Consider the following 19,443-nt stretch of genomic DNA (forward strand, 5'->3'; position numbering starts at 1 on the left):
TATAATCTATATAAGCATCCCACAATGCAGTTAAGAATCCATAAACTGTCCTCCTCCCTTCCTATTACTCCTGACCCAGGCAAGGGATGCCTTCCCCATGAGACTCTCTTTGATCTCTCCAGACTTTATTTTCATGTCTCTTGGTGTAAACATCATATTCTATCCATTGTAATTGCCTTGCTCCCTTACAGGTCTCTATCTGCCACCTTTTCTCTCCTACCTCATTTCCGGAGGACAATAACCTTATCTTATGGATCTTTATATCCCCTAAAACAATGCTTCTTGAACTTGAACGTGCATAAGAACCATCTGGGATCTTGTTGAAATGCAGATTATGGGGTAGGCCTGAGACTCTACATTTATAACAGGCTTCCAGAGAATATGAATAGTACTGATTGAGGGACCAGTTCTATTTGAGTAGCAAGGCATTAGTACCCATTGAGTAATATTTTGCACACAGCAGGCACTAACTCACACCTCCTAGAAAATTAAAAGTCAAAAAGGGAGAGCAAAATGCAAATACAATGAAATAACACTGTACCAATATGACAATGCCAAATGTTGGCGAGGACATCTGAGTACCTGGATTCTCATCAGATATGGGGATGTGAAATAGTACACTTAGTTTGGAAAACAATCTGGCTGCCTTTTCTTTTTTTAACAAAATTAACATAAGCTTACCCCATGATCATCGAGCAGCTCCTCTCCTAAATATTTACATGTCCACAAAAAGACCTGCATAAGAATATTTGAAAGAGCTTTACTCATAATAGCCAAACCCAGAAATACTCCAAGTGTCCATTCACTGGTAACTGGGTAAGTAAACTGCGGTATGTCTGCCCTGTGCAATGCTGACATAGATTTCCATGCCATGGGATACTGGCTCAGGTTCTGTCGTAAGGTTGCAATCATTTGAAGACTTGCCTGGGGCTGGGAAACCTGCTTTCAAGATGGCACAGTCATCTGGCTGTCGGCACAAGGCCTCCGTTCCTAGTCACGTGGTCTTCTCATCGAGCTGCTGGAGTGGCCTCCTGACATGGCCACTGACTTCAAACATGTGGATGATCCAAGAGAGAGACCTGCTGTGCCCTGCCTGGCTCCAGTCTGCTGCTAGACCTGCCATGAGGCTTTCTCCTTCAGTGTTGGGCCAGAGCCTCCTAATGAAAAGGTATGAACGACTGATATACAAAAATATGGGTGAATGTCAAATGCATTATACTGAGTGAAATAACCAGACCCCAAAGACTACTTATCTATGATTTTATTCATTTTATAGGAAGTTGTAGAAGACAAAATGGATCTATTAAAAAAAAAAAGTCAGAACTGTGGTTCTGACAGGGTAACAGGGAACAGGGTAAGGCAGGAAGGGTTATTAGAAAAGCTTTCTTTTCTAATAACCCCAGAAAGCTTTCTGGCGTGTGGGTGGCTAGAATATTGTATATTCTATAGGATTTTGAGTTACACAGGTGTATGCATTTGTCAGAACTCAGAATGCTTAAGATTTGTCCGTTTCAGTCTTTGTAAATGGTTTTAAAAAAGGAAAAGAAGCCTAAACAAATTCTGAGCTGTAATGATACACCGAAATGTTTCGAGATGAGGTGTGCTCATGCAGTGATTAGAGCGGCTGGAACAGGAGAGCTAGTTGGAGAGATGAGCTTCATCCCTCCGGGCTCTACGTGATTCACTAGAACCCGAATGAAGTATCTCAATGCTTGAAATCCAACAGATGTTGACATAGTTTACTTGGAAATGCCTTCCATTTGCATAAATGTCATATGCATAATCTGCCATATGCATAAATCTAATATTTCAGCCTGTTTTGTTATATTTAACCCATGGTTTTTCTGCAGAGCGAGCACAAAGCGGTGTATTTGTTCATCGGTTTCAGGTGGAACCAAGGATGTGTCAGTCGTCCTATTAAATAGTGCTGAACCATCTCACGGGGCGGAGGCACGTTTGCTTCTGGGTGGAACACTCTTCCCCAAACTGGCTTCCCATTACAGTCCTTGAGGTGCTTTTAAAGCTTTTAAAGCCCAAAGCTGGGTCAACCTAAGACAGTTGACTCAGCATAGGAGGGTGGGTAGGAGGGAGGCCTGGGCATCTGTACTTTTTAAATGCTCTCCTGGTTATTCTAATATTTTATCCCATACCTAGACCTTACTTTTTTTTTTTTTTTTTGGCACATGTAATGTTTATTTTCTTGCATATCCAGGGTAAATCTTTGGTGGACATTTAACATGAGAACATCAGAAATAGAAGGGCTCTAAGACACTGTATAGTGCAAATTTTCTCATTTCCTAGATTAGGAGATGAAAGCCCAGAGAAGTGACTGAACTGCCTTGGGTTGCATATTAGACCTTACATTTTTTTAAGTTAAAAAAAATCTTCAAAGGGACTACAAAGAAAATATAATTCTTTTTTTTTCCTACTTAAAACCACCACTGTTTACGATAAAGGTTCTTAAGATTTACAGGCAACCTTTTCTTCCAGCTACATAGAAATATGTATCAATGGGCGCCTGGGTGGCTCAGTGGGTTAAGCCGCTGCCTTCGGCTCGGGTCATGATCTTGGGGTCCTGGGATGGAGTCCCGCATCAGGCTCTCTGCTCAGCGGGGAGCCTGCTTCCCTTCCTCTCTCTCTGCCTGCCTCTCTGCCTACTTGTGATCTCTGTCAAATAAATAAAATCTTTAAAAAAAAAAAAAGAAGTATGTATCAAAGTGTGATAAATCAGCGAGTTCACATTAAGATAGAACAAACTTCAGTTTTAGATTCCCACAAATAATATCTCATTGGTGGAAATTATTTTTATATTATTGAAACTGGTATCTATGAAAATGGTACTAGTTTCCCAAATTCTTATGTGTGTTGGTCCTATTGGCGTTAAATGGATTACCTTATAGGCGAGCTGAGCATGTGTTTAGGGCAGGCGACAAAGTATTTGTTTGGGAAAAAATCAGATGTCTGATATATATATATATTTTTTTAATTTGACAGAGAGAGAGACAGCGAGAGAGGGAACACAAGCAGGGGGAACAGGAGAGGGAGAAGCAGGCTCCCCACCAAGCAGGGAGCCCAATGTGGGGCTTGATCCCAGGACCTCCGGATCATGAACTGAGGCGAAGGCAGATGTTTAATGACTGAGCCACCCAGGCACCCCAGATATCTGATATTTTAAAAGTACTGTTGAAGGAGTCATCTATAGTTTGTAAGAAGAAATGAGAATGATATCGGCATTTCTCCCGCTTATCCTATATATGGATTGTGGGGAGGGCCAGTGACCTTTGCAGGGATGACCAACACGAAAGGTACTCCCAGCCTGGTTGGAAGTGGAAGGTGCTTCTGACCCAAAGGCACAACGGAGCTTCCCGCCCCACCTTCTCTCCTCCTGCCCCTCTCCCCTGCCAGGTGTCGGCACTAGTCAATTAGAAAGTCAAAGTACCCGAGGAGAGTGGAGGGAGCTTGTGCCTGGCCCAGAGGGTTTTATACTGTGAACTAGATTGAGAACAATGTGTTAATTGTTCTTTGTTTGCTGAGGAGGGCCTAGTGCCAGCACAGAGCTGACCCCGAGAAGCTTCCAGAGCCTGGTAACCAGGTGTGGGGAACCAGCACCGACTGCCTGCCCAGGGGGGTGGTAGTGGCTGTAGTGGGGCACACAGCAGGTACATCATAGATGGATTAGAAATTTCGCAGAACTTAAAGGTTTCAGAGTTTCTCTTATTCAAGAAAAGGACAGAATATGGCTTAAAAAAAAAAAAAGTCTCAGGCCGGCAACAATCATATCAACAAAGCAAGCTCCAGCAAGGTGGGGAGTGTAATCCACCAGACCGTAAATGTCCAGAGACACTCCCAGAGAGGAGTCTTGCACAAATGTCCAAACTCTTCTCAGCCTTCAGGTTGTATGACCTGCAACAAACAGGAAGGGCAGAGAAATGACCAGACCGAGCCCTCAAGGACGCTGTGCAATAATCTTTCCAGCTGCAGGGCAGTCCCTGCAGTTGTGCAGTTGTGAATAAGAGAAAGGCTTCAGGAACGCAGTCTCCTTGGGAAGCAGGGTTTTCTGGAAAGGGGAGCATAAGGATTTTGTGACATTATCACTGTCCCTTGAGAGGGTAAAAACTCTGCAGCTATAGTTTTGCTACTGGTCTTTCTGATGTAGGCATACAGGAAAATGATGTAAAATATGTGCAAAAGAAAATAACCTTTTCAAAAGTACATATACACAAACCTGTCATGAGCAATTAACTCTGAGCAGTAGGCTTGTGGAAGAATATTTCTCTTTTTTTTTTTCTACATTTCTAGACCACCTTACTTATTTTACTTTTTTAAGAGTTGATACTTTATTTTTTTAATTTAAATTCAAGTTAGTTAACATATACGGTATGCATTTGTACAAAGACCATGCGTGTCCAAAACTCGGGAGAAGTATGAAGCTAACGCTACAGGAAAATCAGCTTAACATGGCCGATGTATGCTCTTGACCATGTGTTTAAGTTTGGACAGATGTGCAGATACATGGGCCTTTGAGCTGGCATTCTCCATGCCCTATCTGAGGAGAGGATGGGGGGGAAATTTTTACAATGTACATTTCCTCATTAACATGGCTAACGACATAGTGATCATTTGGAGAATACTCTTTTCTTTTTTTTTTTTTTAAAGATTTTTTTTATTTATTTGACAGAGAGAAATCACAAGAGAGGCAGGCAGAGAGAGAGGAAGGGAAGCAGGCTCTCCGCTGAGCAGAGATCCCGATGCGGGACTTGATCCCAGGACCCTGAGATCATGACCTGAGCCGAAGGCAGCGGCTTTAACCCACTGAGCCATCCAGGCGCCCCTGGAGAATATTCTTAATGGAGCCTCCTGAAAGGGTAGAGGGAGAGATTGGTATTTCTGGGAAAGTTTCCAGTGCTTTCCCGTGATAATTCAAAATTCATATGACCATCAAAAATAGGGCAAGACCTCTCTTCTGCCACTCTGACAAATGTCACCAGTTTTCTTTTCTTGCAAACGGGATTCAGGTCCCGTTTTTGGCTCTCCAGGGATGTCAGCAAAAGGAAGTCTTGATGATGTGTATCCCTCTATTAACTCATCCCAATTTGGATCCAGTCACTTTGTCTGCCTCCAGCCCTTTGCCGTGTTTCAATTTCAGTCACTAGATCATAGCTACAATATGTGGCAATATGAAGTAGCCAGGAAGAAGCAAAATCAAGGAAAAAAAAACAAAACAAAACAAAACCCAAATCCTGTGAGTTAGTGGGACTGGTATCACTGCCCCTACTCTCATTTTAAAGATGAAGCAACAGACTTGGAAGCGTACTGGGATTGTCTCCAAGTAATATAGCTCCCCAACTTGGTTCCAACACCACTCGCTGTGTTGGTGACATTGGCATTGGCTCAGGCGGCAAGACCCACTCTGCCAATGCTATCCATTTACGCCTGTGCTCTCATCTGACCGGCCCCTCCTCAGTATCCTGGCCCACATCGCTAAGTGGCATCCATTTATTGGGGCCCGAGTGAACTGGTCTCATTCGTAAACTCCATTTTATTCTGATTTTTAAAAGTCATTTTATATACTTTCTATTTTAAATTATATAAAATACACAAATACAGAAATAAGAAACTCATATTAAAGAATATAAAATAAAAAGTGAAAATTATATTTTTAAGAGTTGATACTTTGTTTTTTTAATTTGAATTCAAGTGAGTTAACATATAGGGTATCATTAGTTTCAGGGTAGAGTTTAGTGATTCATCAATTGCATACAACACCCAGTGCTTGCTCCATCCCGTACCCTCCTTAGTGCCCATCACCCAGTCAGCTCATCCCTCCACCCATCTCCCCTCCAGCAGCCCTGTTTGTCCCTAGAGTTAAGAGTCTCTTATGGTTTGCCTCTCTATTTTTATCTTACTGTAATTTTCCTTCTCTTCCCCTATGTTCATCTGGTTTGTTTCTAAAATTCTACATACAAGTGAAATCACATGGTGTCTTTAGGTTAGTATAATTCCATTTCGGTTAGCATAGTTCCATCTATGTCATTGCAAATGGCAAGAGTTCATTCTTTTTGATGGCTGAATAATGTGAAAACTCTTCTTAACCATCTCTCTATGCTCCTCTATCTCCTGCCTCAAGACTTGTACTCTCAGTCTCACTCACCTTGCCAGAGGCAACCACCAAGATCACTGATACTTATTGTCCGGTGAAACAATTGTCAAGATGGCTGTTACGGACTAGTGATTGCTATATACCTCATGTTTTCCTAGTTCTTTGCAGGTGAATGTTTTATAAAAATGAGGGCCTAACCTAGGCCATAAGGATGGCCCATAAGGATGACAATTCCCATAAAGATGACAGTTCCAGGTAGAGGAATAGCAATGTGTGTTTGGCCAAGAGTGGTGGCCATGGAAATAGGCCAGAAACACAAGTGCAAACAGATTTTACCCAACCCCAGGATACCTACAATCACCTCATGGTCTGCCATGAGTCTTCCATCTCTCATCCCTTCCTTTGCCACAGATGGACTTTGAACACCTCCTTTCTCATCTCTAGAACCAAAGCTGGCCTTAGGAAGGAGAATTCTCATAAGTTGTCCTGGCCCTCTGTCACTCAGTATCAGATCAACTTTGCTTTTCATCTTGGTCAAACATAGTTCCTGGTGTTTACAGTGTGCCTCTAGAGCCCAGTCCTGATTTTATACCCTAGATCTGATCAATGGATCCGTGATATGTCACTTTCTTGGTATCATGTCCAGTCAGATCCTCTTAATCTGGTGATCTGTCCTTGCTCTCGCATGTTCCCTGCCCTTGAATCCCAGTCCAAGAGTAGAGCCTGAGAGTCTACAGTAGTCTTCCCCAATACAGGAGTCTGTATGCTGGAATGAACTTCCTCTCATATCCACAACCCTACTCATCTCTTTCACACCTCCCTTCCCATTGTGAGTGGGTCCAGTTAACTAGCTATGTCCAAAGATATGGCAGGTCACAAAAACAGGAGAGAAATGGGTGCCGCCAACTGCCTTGGCCACATCAACTGACATCTTAGATAAGAGTGACAGAGATGCCCCATGCTGGGCACTTGTGTGAGAGCTGGGGAAGGAGTTTAGGTGGCTGACAACCTCCCAGCTATTTCTGTGCACACACTCTTCAGCCTGGGCACCAGCCACATAGGAAATGCCAGCTGGCTGTATTTTTCTTCTCCATCCATCTGAATCCCGTGGTCCATGTGAAGCAGGAGAGCAAGAATGAATCTCATAGGCAAAGGAGTGAGTAAAGCCATAGAGCTTACTAAGCAAGGATATTAAAAAAAAATTTTTTTTAAATTCTCAGGAGCGAGAGAGGTCCCGACAGGGTTGCCAACAAGGGCCTCCCCTGACAAGTCTTTTATTGAGAACTGACCAGGAAGCTTGTGGCTTTACCATTCTTGTGACATCTTGGTCTGGGTGAGGACTGGTGATCACATCTTTAATGGCTTACTTCTTCATTGAGGTCTGGTTTTTCTTTGTTAGCCATAAGGGGATTGCCATAGAAGACCCCCACCTCGGACGCCCAGGGCAGTGTGGACTGGTTTGTTCCCTTATCTCTGGTCTTGTTACATCCCAGCTTTTCCAGGATTTCTGTAAGCCTGATCCTATAGCCCCCCACCTGTCTCTCCCTACCTGGCCCCGACTCTCACTCACACATGCAGTGAGTGATACGCTAGGAACCATGTAAGCTTTCCGCTGGAGGGGGATGTCCCGAGTCTGACAGTAGCCCGCTGTGGTCTTGAACGTGCCGGGCTCTGGCCCTCAGCTTCCCCACCTGACAGTGAGCAGACGGACTCACATACTTTCTAAGGTACTTTCCGGGGTTTCACATTTGATGAGTCTGCGTTTTTCTCCATTACTGAAGCACAAGAAACCACTTACTTTCGTTCTTACCAAGCCACTCCACCAGGTCATTAAGACCAGGAAACAGCCTATTTGAATGTTGAATCAACATGATACATCTGACCACCATCATTCAGGCACTGGCTGGGTGGTATTCTCCTAGTTGGGGTGATGGGTAGCTGGATTAGAAGGTCCTTGCAGAAGCAGACTCTTGACTATTCTTCCTTCCTGGGGTGGCACAGAGTTATGCACACAGCAGACCCTCCATAATGTAGGGGATGAAAAGATTTGCATCAAGACATCCAACCTTTCCTACCTAATCCCCCACGGAACAAAGAATGTCCCAAGGAAACTTTGGGGGTGGGGTGGGTTGGAAATGCATTTTGTAAAGGAAAAAACCTCTGTGCTCATCTAATCAAACCGGGCTTGACATTTGCCTTGTACCAACCTGCTAAGTGAACAAACTCAGACTTGTGATCTGTTCGGATGGAAATACTCAGTTCCCAAGACAGCTCCACTGCTTGGACAGTTTCTAACATACCCAAGAAGCACAGACTTGTGCCTGAACAGAAGACTGTTCAAAGGAGCACAGTATAACCTGAAAACCTTATCATGTCCTCGGGGAAGGAATGGGTGTTTCAAATTGGTTATTTAGAACTGAACAGGTAATTAAAGCTTCTTCTTGCATGTAAAATGCATGTTTGAATTCAATAATCTCTGAGTGGGTTGTTTGTTTTTTTTTTTTTGGTTTTGATCATTCATAAACTTGGATACTGTAGAAATAATCATTTCATCCATGGTATCACATTCTGAGGGATAAAATAATTTTAGGTTCATCGTGGGTGCATTCTGCACATACTGAGAAGTCAAAAAGAAGAAAAATAATGTGTGTGCAAGGGGTGAGGTAATAGGAGAAACTCACATCCGAGGTCATTTGAGAAATTTCTGTGTCCTTATTTGCAGAATGACTGCAGCCATCTTCAAATTACAGGTTGGAAAGAGAGGACTAATAAAACACACATCACAAAGCTCAAAGCATAGTTGAATTTTTAAGTGAAAATTTTAAAGCATGAGTCAGGTATATAAAGGATGTGTGCTTTTTTAAAAATATATTTATATGGGGTTGCCTGGGTGGCTCAGTGGGTTAAAGCTTCTGCCCTTGGCTCAAGTCATGATCTCGGGGTCCTGGGATCCAGCATCGGGCTCTCTGCTCGACAGGGAGCCTGCTTCCTCCTCTCTCTCCTCCTGCCTTTCTGCCTACTTGTGATATCTGTCTGTCAAATAAATAAAATCTTAAAAAAATATATTTATATGTAAACGTGACCTTGTTCCAGAAAGCCTAATCCTAGAAAGGATTGTTCCAGAAGGGTCTTAAGGTGGCATAATATAAATTACACATAAAAATCAAAGGAGGGAAAGACAAGATTGGGTTGGGACAATTTCCAACAAAGAATCCTATGTAAAGGATCGGTACTAATGTTTTACCGCTCCCCTTGTAGAGAGGTAAATATTCATAATGCACAGGAAATATACCAATGAGAGAAAAAAAAAAATCTCTCTCTTCCTTGACTTGCTCAGTAGTTTCTCGAAGTATTCTCTCATTTGAGCATGTCCCATGTGACTATCACACAACTTTTTGAGGATGGCAAACAGAAAACATTCCTTTCTACAAGGGACTTGAAGAGATTACATAATGGGCCTAGAGCCCTGTAACTAGTTTCGACAGAACTCATAAATAAGATCTTTCAACAAAAGCATGGGCTTCTGGAAAGTTGTATATAATTCTTTTTCTTGTGGGACTTTGAGGAATGAGATTAAAAAAAAAAAAGCTGCCAACCTGAGGGATCTTAAATGTAGTTCTTCCTGAAAAGAACATTAATTAGCATACATTTTATCCCTCTAACTTGAAGTTTTTATAAAACTGCAGTTTTCAAAACATTTGAAATTACTGACAATTGTAGAAACAATTTTTTAAAAAAGATTTTATTTATTATTTATTTGACAGAGAGATCACCAGTAGGCAGAGAGGCAGGCGGGGGGTGGGGGCAGTGAATGCAGGCCCCCTGCCAAGCAGACAGCCCGATGTGGGGCTTGATCCCAGGACCCTGAGATCATGGCCTGAGCCGAAGGCAGAGACTTAACCCACTGAGCCATCCAGGTGCCCCTAGAAATGATTTTAAGCATGAGAATTTCAACTTAAGCAGGGATGGAGCAAGTACTGGGGGAGGGGGACATGGGAAGCTGGTGTGGAGGGTGATGGGGGCATTGGGAGTGGCGCAGATCTTCCAAGGCAGCCAGGAGCTCCGGGTCTCTGAGAAGTGGAGAGGCAGTTTGTCAAGAATGAGGTGTGTGACGCAGTGAGTTAGAGGGAAGTGAGGTCCAGAAACTACTCAGGGGTCAGGTGACATGGGACCAGACCAGCAAGTGTAGGGAGTCTGGATTTATTCTGAACATGATGAGAGACCATTTGTGCTGTGTGAGCAGACAAGCCATGGGCAGTGATTTTCTAACTGGAAAAGCTCCATTCGGCTCCTGCGTGACGACTAGAGAGTAAAGGGCAGGAAAAGGAGCTCTGGAGGTGGGTGTAGCAGGTTCCCGGAAGAGGAGAAGGTGGCCTGAGGTATTGCTAGAGGGGATAAGAAGCAAGTAGTGGGGCGACTTTGCAGCAGGGGATGTCGAGAGTCAGTTATGGTGTTAGGAGACTGGGGCTTTCTTTAGCGCAAAGGCTAGTCACCTAGACAGGTGGTTGGTTCCGGTCAGCAGGATGTTGGGTGATGTGAGCAAGCAGTGTAGGACAGTGGCCAGCAGGCAGGACACACCAGCAAGCAGGTAAATCATAGTGCAAGTGGACCCGCCATCTTTAAGTAGGTGGTATTATGGGCTGAATTGTGCTCCCCCCCATTCCTGTTAAAGTCCTAACTCCCAGTACCTCAGAATGTGACTGCATTTGTAGACAGGGCCTTTAAAGGGGTTCTTAAGGTGAAAGGAGGTCCTACATTTGGACCCTAATCCAACTGTGTCCTGATAAAAAGGGATTAGGATACAGACATGCATGGGGGGAAGACAGCCATCTGCAAACCAAAGACAGAAGGCCTCTGAAAAAAAACAAAAACAAAAAAACAAAACAAACAAACAAAAAACCCAGCCTAGCTGACACCTTGATCTTGGACCGCTAGCCTTCAGAATTGTGAGAATATGCATTTTGGTTGTTTAAGCCACCCCAGTCGGGGGCACTTTGTTACGGTGGCCCTAGCAAACCAATCCAGGAGGACGACTTCCATAAATCTCTGGGAGGTCCTGCACAGTCGGAACGTTACATGTAAGCAGCTGAGGGAGGTTGCTGAGTCCAGGGAAGACATGGGGTTCATGAGTTTCTTGGGCGGTGTTCTGCAAATTACCAGGCGGCCTTGGCCAAACTCTAGATGATAGCTAAACAGTTCACTGGCCCAAGAGTAACAGGGGCTGAAGATGAGTTATGTGGAGGGGAAACGGGCTGACAGGGGACTTTGGTGAGCAGTTTGGTGACTCCATTGAATTCCTAGAGGCTGGCCCACAGCGGGTGACCCTGGAGGGCATCTGTGACTGTGGTTGAGAAGCTTGGGAGGGCGTCTGGAAACCACGATGCTGAGTGTCACTTGGTGTGTTGGGCCTGGGTGTTGTGGGTGGAGTCAGTAATGATACCACTATCATCTAAAACAGCAATGAGGAAAAGTCAGGACTCCACCAGGTCTTGGAAAAGCAGCCAGAAATCCACCTCCTCCTTCACTGAAGCAGTACCTGAGGGCAGAAGCTGACTTTCTCTTCTTACCAAATATTTGGCTTTAGTAAGTTTTTGCTACCTAATTTGTTTCTGTGTCTGCAGAATCTGTTAGGACCTGGCCTCGGCTGGGCAAGCAGGCTGCATGAGTCGCTCCAAACGTGGGGCTTTCATCTAGGTCTATAATTTTGTAATGACCTTTTTTTTTCCTTTTTAAACTTTAAAGTTTTACTATAAAGAGTTACATTTATTAAAAGTTTCCATTTTGTTTATATGATTTTATCTTCATGAAGCACTAACACAGTTAAACTAATGTTAACCAATTTTGTACTCCTTCTGGGAAAGGGACTTTTGGGAGACAGGAGCAATCTTCTGTTTATCTCTGAAAAAACATGTCAGTGACACAAGTATCTCTTTTATTTTTAATGGATTTCAGAAAACATCACAGTACCCGCGGCTCCTGTATCCTGAGCAAAGATACTTACATATGTCTAACAAAACCAGTTACATAACTGACCCAGATGCCTCAGGTTAAGTAAGCCAGATCGCATTCATGGCAGGTCAGAAATGGAAAAAGGCCCTGCCAGTTTTGCTCATGGCAAAGAAGAGGGGAACAGGTATCTTCAGGAATGGGTATTAGCCTAAAACAATTCAATGCAGTTCAAAGTGAATCTAAAATTATCTTGGAAGTCTTGGGTACAATTATAAAAAGTCATGCTATTTTTTTTCATCCTCTTCTATGATATACTTGTACTGGTTTATGAGAGCGTGTGCCTCAGGATTTAAGGGAACTGGTCTCTGACCCTATTGGTCTCAGCTTCAGAGTACAGCCATTACCAAACACCCTAGAGTCTGCAAGCAGCTGCACAGACAACTTGGTGATTAGTTCGTGCTCTTAATGATTAGTTTGTACCTTCACAAGTTAATCCCAGATGCAAAACTTAGGGCTGGCTGTGCATGGGTGAATTGGGCATTTTAGATCTGTGGGTTGTCAGAGAGAGGAGTGACAGCAGAGATGATGTAATCTAGTTCCAAGAATCTGCCAGACCCGAGTTGTTTGGGGGGTTTTTTGTTGTTGTTTTTTTAAGATTTTATTTATTTGAGAGAGAAAGCAAGCGCACACACACAGGAGTGGGGTGGGGAAACAGGAAGAGGGAGAAGCAAAGCCCCCACTGAGCAGAGACCCCCCCTCCCCAGCACAGGACCATCCCAGGTTCCCATGGATCCCATGATCCCCGGGATCATGACTTGAGCCCAAGGCAGACATGCAACTGACCGAGCCAGCCAGGTTGCCCCCAGACCTGAGTTTTAATACTCTGCCACTCAGTAAGTAGCTCAGCAATCTGGGGCCAGTGTCTCTTACCTAGTTGAATCTCCAGTTCCTCATCTGCAAAAACAGCCCTCCTATAGGACCAGCCTCTTTGTCCAATAAATGAAACAAAGCAAGTTAAGTACTCAGTGCAATGTCTGACACATGGTAGGTGTTAGCGATTATTATCACTATGACCAGAAAAACATTCCCCGACCTGAACAATGGTCAGCAGAAGTCAGAGTTCAGAGAGAATTTATGTAATGTCCAGTTTAGAAGAACTTGAATTTTCTGGCTTTGGGGCACATGATTATACATAGCCTGTTTGTTCATTCATGAGGTGCATGATTGCTTAAAGAGTAGACAAAACAGACTTACACAAAGGTCAGATGTGTAGTGGAGAGAGCAGCTGGATGGGCATAGCGGGGAAGGGCTCTGCTCATCTAGGCCACTGCCCACGTGGCTGGGTCAGATCAGGGATTAGAGTTTAGCTTTGACATTCCCAAAGAATGTCAGACAAGCACCTTAACCTCTGTAATTTACAAGTAACACGGGTATAAAAACATGCTTGCTTGCTAGTTATATGTGAAAGTCAAATAAGACTCTTCTGTAAAAACACTTTTTAGGCTGTAAAGCACCAAACCATGGATGTTCAATTATTATCGTAGATCTCTGTCCCCACTGTAAGCATTTATTGACCTCAAATAGCTCCTTGCCAAGTTGAGGTTATTCTATATTTAGTGCAGAAAGCCCCCATGTATCACACAGTAGCCACTTCCTAGATCCAGGGGTCCCCTTGGTGTCCCGTTAGTTGTACTCCACTGTGTAACATAGCAGGATACCAAGTTACTAACCAATACTTACTTCAGTATTTTCCAAACCTGTCTCATCATGAAACATCCAGTGTTTGTGAAAAATAGAGTTCTCAGATACCACACAAGATTGACTGGGTCCAGGTCTTCAGGGCAAGGACTTAGGACATTTTTAACAAAAGTCACAGGTGATTTTGTGATTTGACAAACTCTAGTAAACTAATGAATGCAAATGCATGCGTTAGCTAATATACTACTCTGGTTGGACTTAACACAATTGAAATATTCAGCTTCTTAAAGATCCAAAAGGTGTTATACTAATTCTGGAAATTCCAAGCAGAACCCTAGAGGGGATTTATGAATGAGTAAAGAGAATTTTTAAAATCACACTGTGAAGAGAAATGTTTATTAAATTCTACATACATTGTTCTGTAGTTCCATAGTTTGAGATCTGAATATCTTCAGAAGAAAAGCTGTAAAGTGGCCAATTGATTAGAAACACCAAACAATAAAAGGATGTAAAGTAATTAAACTTATGTAGGTCCAGAGATGTACCACTTCCCCCAAAATCTTCACATTTGAGAAGAGATATTATCTTAGTGATTTAAATATATTCATTTCCCCCTACACTTTTACATCTCTGAAATCAGAATGTATCTTACAGGTGATTGTCTACAATTTTTCTTAGTGATACATCAAATAATAGGGCTTCTTAACGAAGCATTTTGTACTCAATGAAATATGGAAATGAAGCACCAGAAAATGATGCTTTCCTCCATCCCTCCTGACACACAAGTGATCAAGGTTCAAGGCACCCTCTTGCCTGTCTACCTCCGCAAGCCTGCCACACCTGAAGGTCCAGCAGCCAACAAATCTATCCCATCTGCTTATCCAGGCTGCGGGGCTATCTCTCTTCCTATAGCTCTGATTCTCTGAAGGTCCTATTTTCTTTTGTTTTATGTTGCTGCCTGCTTGACTAATTTTTGCGCTACCTGATCACTTTACAAACATCTTTGGACTCTAAAACTAGGTGGTAAACAACAGGAACACAGAATTTGCCTCTGTCTTTTGTTCCCCCCACCCCCCCCAGGGCCTAACACAGAACTCCTACCTGGCAAAATTCAATAAATATCGAGGACGATGGCACATAAGTAAGATGACCATAAACTTCATGATCCAAACCAGGACGTTCCGGGAAGTGAAAGCCGGATATTAACACTTTCCCAGAGATATCAACATCCTAAGCACCAGAGTATGTGACTTTGGTACTTGTACGGTCAAAGGAACCTGGCAGGTGTGATTAAGGTAAGAATCTTGAGATGGGGAGACCTTGTCCTGGATTACCTGGGTGAGCCTAACTTCATGGTAATCAGAAGGTTCCTTACAAGGAAGAGAAGGGACAGAAGAGTCAGAGTCAGAGAGGAAAACGAGAAGATGTTCTACTGCTGGCTGTGAAGAGATAGAATGGGACCCCGAGTCAAGGAGTGTAGTTGGCCTTGAGAAGCTGGAAAAGGCAAGGAAATGGATCCTCCCTAAGAGTTTCCAGAAGGATTGAAGCCCTGCCAACCTTTCTAGATTTCTGACTTCCAGAACCATAAGATAAAACATTTGTAGTGATTTACTACAGCAGCCATGGGACACTACCTCACCGTCTAACCAGGGGTTCTCTCATCCTCCATCCATTTCCAGATTCCTGCAGCTGAATGTAAACTCTGCAGGATTTCACCTCTCCCTCTTTGGGCTTCCCTTATAGCATTCACTTCACTCGGTGGTAATGTAAGCAAATATTTGCTTTTCTTATCCCCCCTCCCCTTTAGATGTAAGTGATAAAAACCCAATTAAAACTCGCTTAAGCAAAGGAAGAATGTATTGAATCATGTGACTGGAAAAGCCCAGCCATGGGCTTCGGGTAAACTTGGATCCAAGTGCTCAGTCACCGGGTATCATGCTCCATCTCTTGGCTCTGTGTTTTCTGTGTTGGCTTTATTCCCAGGTAGACAGACTTTCCATTTGCAGTAACCACAATGACCACCAGTAGCTGGAGCAGATTTATAGTCTACCTATTTAGCAGCTGGGGCTAAAAGACTGACTCTTTCTCAGTTGTTTCAAAAAAATTTCAGGATTGAGTTTTTTGGGTCTGGTCTGGGGCATGTCCCCATCACCAAACCAATGCCTGTAGTCAAGGGATTGGAATCGGCTCTCATAGGCCCGGCTTTGATCAGAGTAAAAGAGACCGACTCATCGGAATTTGCCTGGGACTCTTCTGATATCAGCATTAGAAGTCCCATGCCCCCCAGGAAATCCCTCAGTTTAGGGCAAACTGGGATAGTTGGTTACCCAGGGCCTCCATGCTGGAGATGAAGGGAGATGTGGTCAGCCCCAAATGACTCCCATAGATTAAAATCGAAAAGGAGGTGGTTTCCTGGAGGAACCACCAGAAGAAGAGGACATGAATGCTGGTAAAACCAACAGAGAGATGTCTTCTCCATTCACCTTTCTAGATTAGAGCTACTTTGAAGGCAGGGACTGAATCTTACTCATTTTTGTGTCTTCTAAAAAATCGAGTACATTGCTTTCTACCTAGGAAAGCCTCAAAAGAACTTACACTGTTTCTTGTATCACTTTATGAAATACTTGAAAAAATTCCTTCAGAGTGAATGAAGAATGTTTAACACTTGTTCATGATGGATAACACAGAAACACATTTAACAGGAGCATTTAAAAATAGTTTACAATCTTACTTGATTGAGATTATTAAAATGTAATCTTGCAGAAAATGGGGTGGGTGGAGAGTTTTAATTAAACTTCAAAATCACTGAAATACGATGATCCCTCTCTCCCCACCCCTGTCCTTTCCAATCCCCTTACATTAAAGATAAACCTGGTATTGTGTTTACATTAACATCTAATATATATTAAAAAGTGAAACTTAAAATACTCTTCTAGTGATCTGAAATTCTATTCACTAGTTTCAGTTTTGTTATTTAATCAGACCGAGCAGTGGATAAGAATTGTTTTTCTTTGGGCAGGGTGTGGCTTTTCCTCTGAAACTTTTTTCCTGTAACTTCTAAGTCTGACCCATCCCTTCCAGCAATGAGTTATGCATCCCAATTAGGAGTTTTTAAAAAGAAAGCTATATGAAGAGCTATGTCTTCCATCTAGAGAACAGGATAAAAATTTTAAAGTATTATATGCTAATGATGAATCTTATGGTAAATGGTGGGGGAAAAGAAGAAACTGCCTCTAACATAGTGCTTCCAAACTTGACATTGGCTATGGGGCAAAGATTCTAACTGAAACTACTTTTTGTGAATTTAGCCAAATCAGTTCTCTCTGAGGCACAACATTCATTTGTAAATGATGAGTCTAAATTATTGCTCCTAGCTCATTTCAGTCTCTAACACAAAATGGGTTTAAACCTTCTCCTATTTCTAAGATTTATATAAAATTTCTTTTTCAAAAGCTGAGCTGAAAGAACATTATAAATGAATGTTATCATTTTGCCAGCTAAATGAATAATATATATGTCTAAAAATCACTATGGAAAGGAAGAATTTATGATACTGCTGTGTTCTGTTTTATTATCACTAAGGTCCTCCAATGAATCTATAGCATGCTTCCTGGTAGAGTTAACTACTGAGTCCCCCTCCTTCCTATTGAGAAAAGAAGCACAGTTTAGGAAAGACCTCAGCTCAAGGTCTGGACCCAATTGATCCTCTGGTAATTCCACATTCTTCACTGGCTTAGATTTGGGCATCTGACCCAATTTCAACGTACGTGAGGGTTGCTGAAGTCTTCTGAGACAGAGAAAAGAAACCTAGAAGTCACTTCTGTTGCTCAGTGGAAGTGAAAGATGAATCATACGGTTCCTGCCGCTACTATTATGTTTACCACTAGAGGAACCAAGTCTGTTAATAGTCCCTTGCAGATTTAGAAAGAACCCAGTACATGGCAACATTGTTGAGCTGCTAATTCAACCAGTCCCAAATCCTATCCTACCTCCAGTCTTCCTATTTCACGGGATTATAAATAACCTTATTATTTATGCTCATCTGAAACAAGTTTTCAGTTGTGGTTGAAATGGTAAATATTTGAAGGATAACAGAAGCTTGATGACAAAAGAGCCTCATGAGTCATTTTGTCCCCCTGTTCTCAGCCATATTATCTATAAGAAGGAAACGTGACTGCCTAGGACTCCCTGATCTGACCCAGCGACATGGGTAGTGGCCTAGAGGAAGGGAGCCCTTCTCTCCTATGCCCATCCAGCTGCTCTCTCCACTACACATCGGACCTTTGTGGAAGTCTGTTTTGTCTACTCTTTAAGCAATCATGCACCTCATGAATGAACAAACAGGCTATGTATAATCATGTGCCCCACAAAGCCAGAAAATTTAAGTTCCACTAAATTGGACATTACGTAAATTCTCTCTGGACTCTGACTTCTGCTGATCATTGTTCAGGTTGGGGAATGTTATTCTTGTCATAGTGATAATAATAATAACTTAATAACTTAATCATGTTTCAGACATTGCACTGAGTACTTCACTTGCTTTCTCTCATTTATTTGACAATATAACACCAAGAGGCTGGTCCTATAGGAGGGCTGTTTTTGCATATGAGGAACTGCAGGCTCAACTAGGTAAGAGACACTGGTCCCAGATAGCTGAGTTACTGAGTGGTAGAGTGAGTATTAAAACTAAGGTCTGGCAGAGTCTAGGGACGGAATTACATGGCTTCTGCCACTCCTTCCAGCTCTGACAACCCACAGATCTAGGATGCCCAATTCACCAATGCACAGGCCAGCCTTGAGAGTTACAAGTGGAATTAACTTGTGAAGGTACAAACTAATAATCAACAGTATATAGTTGGCCCAAATTGTCTCTGCAGCTGCTTGCAGACTCTGGAGTCCTAGCTGATATGGGAAACAAAGGCAAAAGAAAAATTATTACATTTCCTTACTACATACAGCCCATTGACAAATCCTTGAAATGGGCAGAGTGACATTCCTCTAGGGACTCAACTGCTTCAATGTTAATACTTTGAGAAGGGCAAAAGGCAGTCCTAGCCCAGAACATCCCCCTGCCCCCACCATCCTGTAAGTCTACTTCAACATATAAATATTCTCTTGGAAACTGCCTTTATCATCCCCTAAGAATATGGCATCTGAAGCTTCTCATGACTAAGGTTTTACTAGACAGTAATAAAAACCTTTCCCCAACAATAGCTAGCCTCCTCAAGATCCCGGAAACCTAAGCCCCTCCCAACCTGAAAGCATATAATAGGCTCAGGAACACACTGCAGTTCTTTCTGCCCGTGGGTCCTTGTCCTTTTTGCACCAAAGACGTCTCAAGAATTCTTTCTTGGCTGTTGACTTCTAACCCTATCATCACCATCCATGCCTATACTTTAAAGCTCACACGCAAGGTTCATCAGACCTTAGACCTTGATTTTTCTTTCTTTTTTTTAAGATTTAATTTTTAAGTACTCTCTATACCCAATGTCGGTCTCAAACTCACAACTGCAAGATCCAGAGTCACACAGTCCACTGGCTGAGCCAGCCAGGTGCCCCATAGAAGTTGATTTCTAAGGTCCACTATTGAAGGTTACTAATCCAGGTACTGGGTTTATATCCAGTAAATCCTCAACACCTGAAAATATTAACATAGGACTAATATTCTTAATTTGTCTAATTGCATTCTTTCAAGC

This window comes from Meles meles, chromosome 5 (assembly GCF_922984935.1).
Source record: "Meles meles chromosome 5, mMelMel3.1 paternal haplotype, whole genome shotgun sequence".
Classification (NCBI taxonomy): Eukaryota; Metazoa; Chordata; class Mammalia; order Carnivora; family Mustelidae; genus Meles; species Meles meles.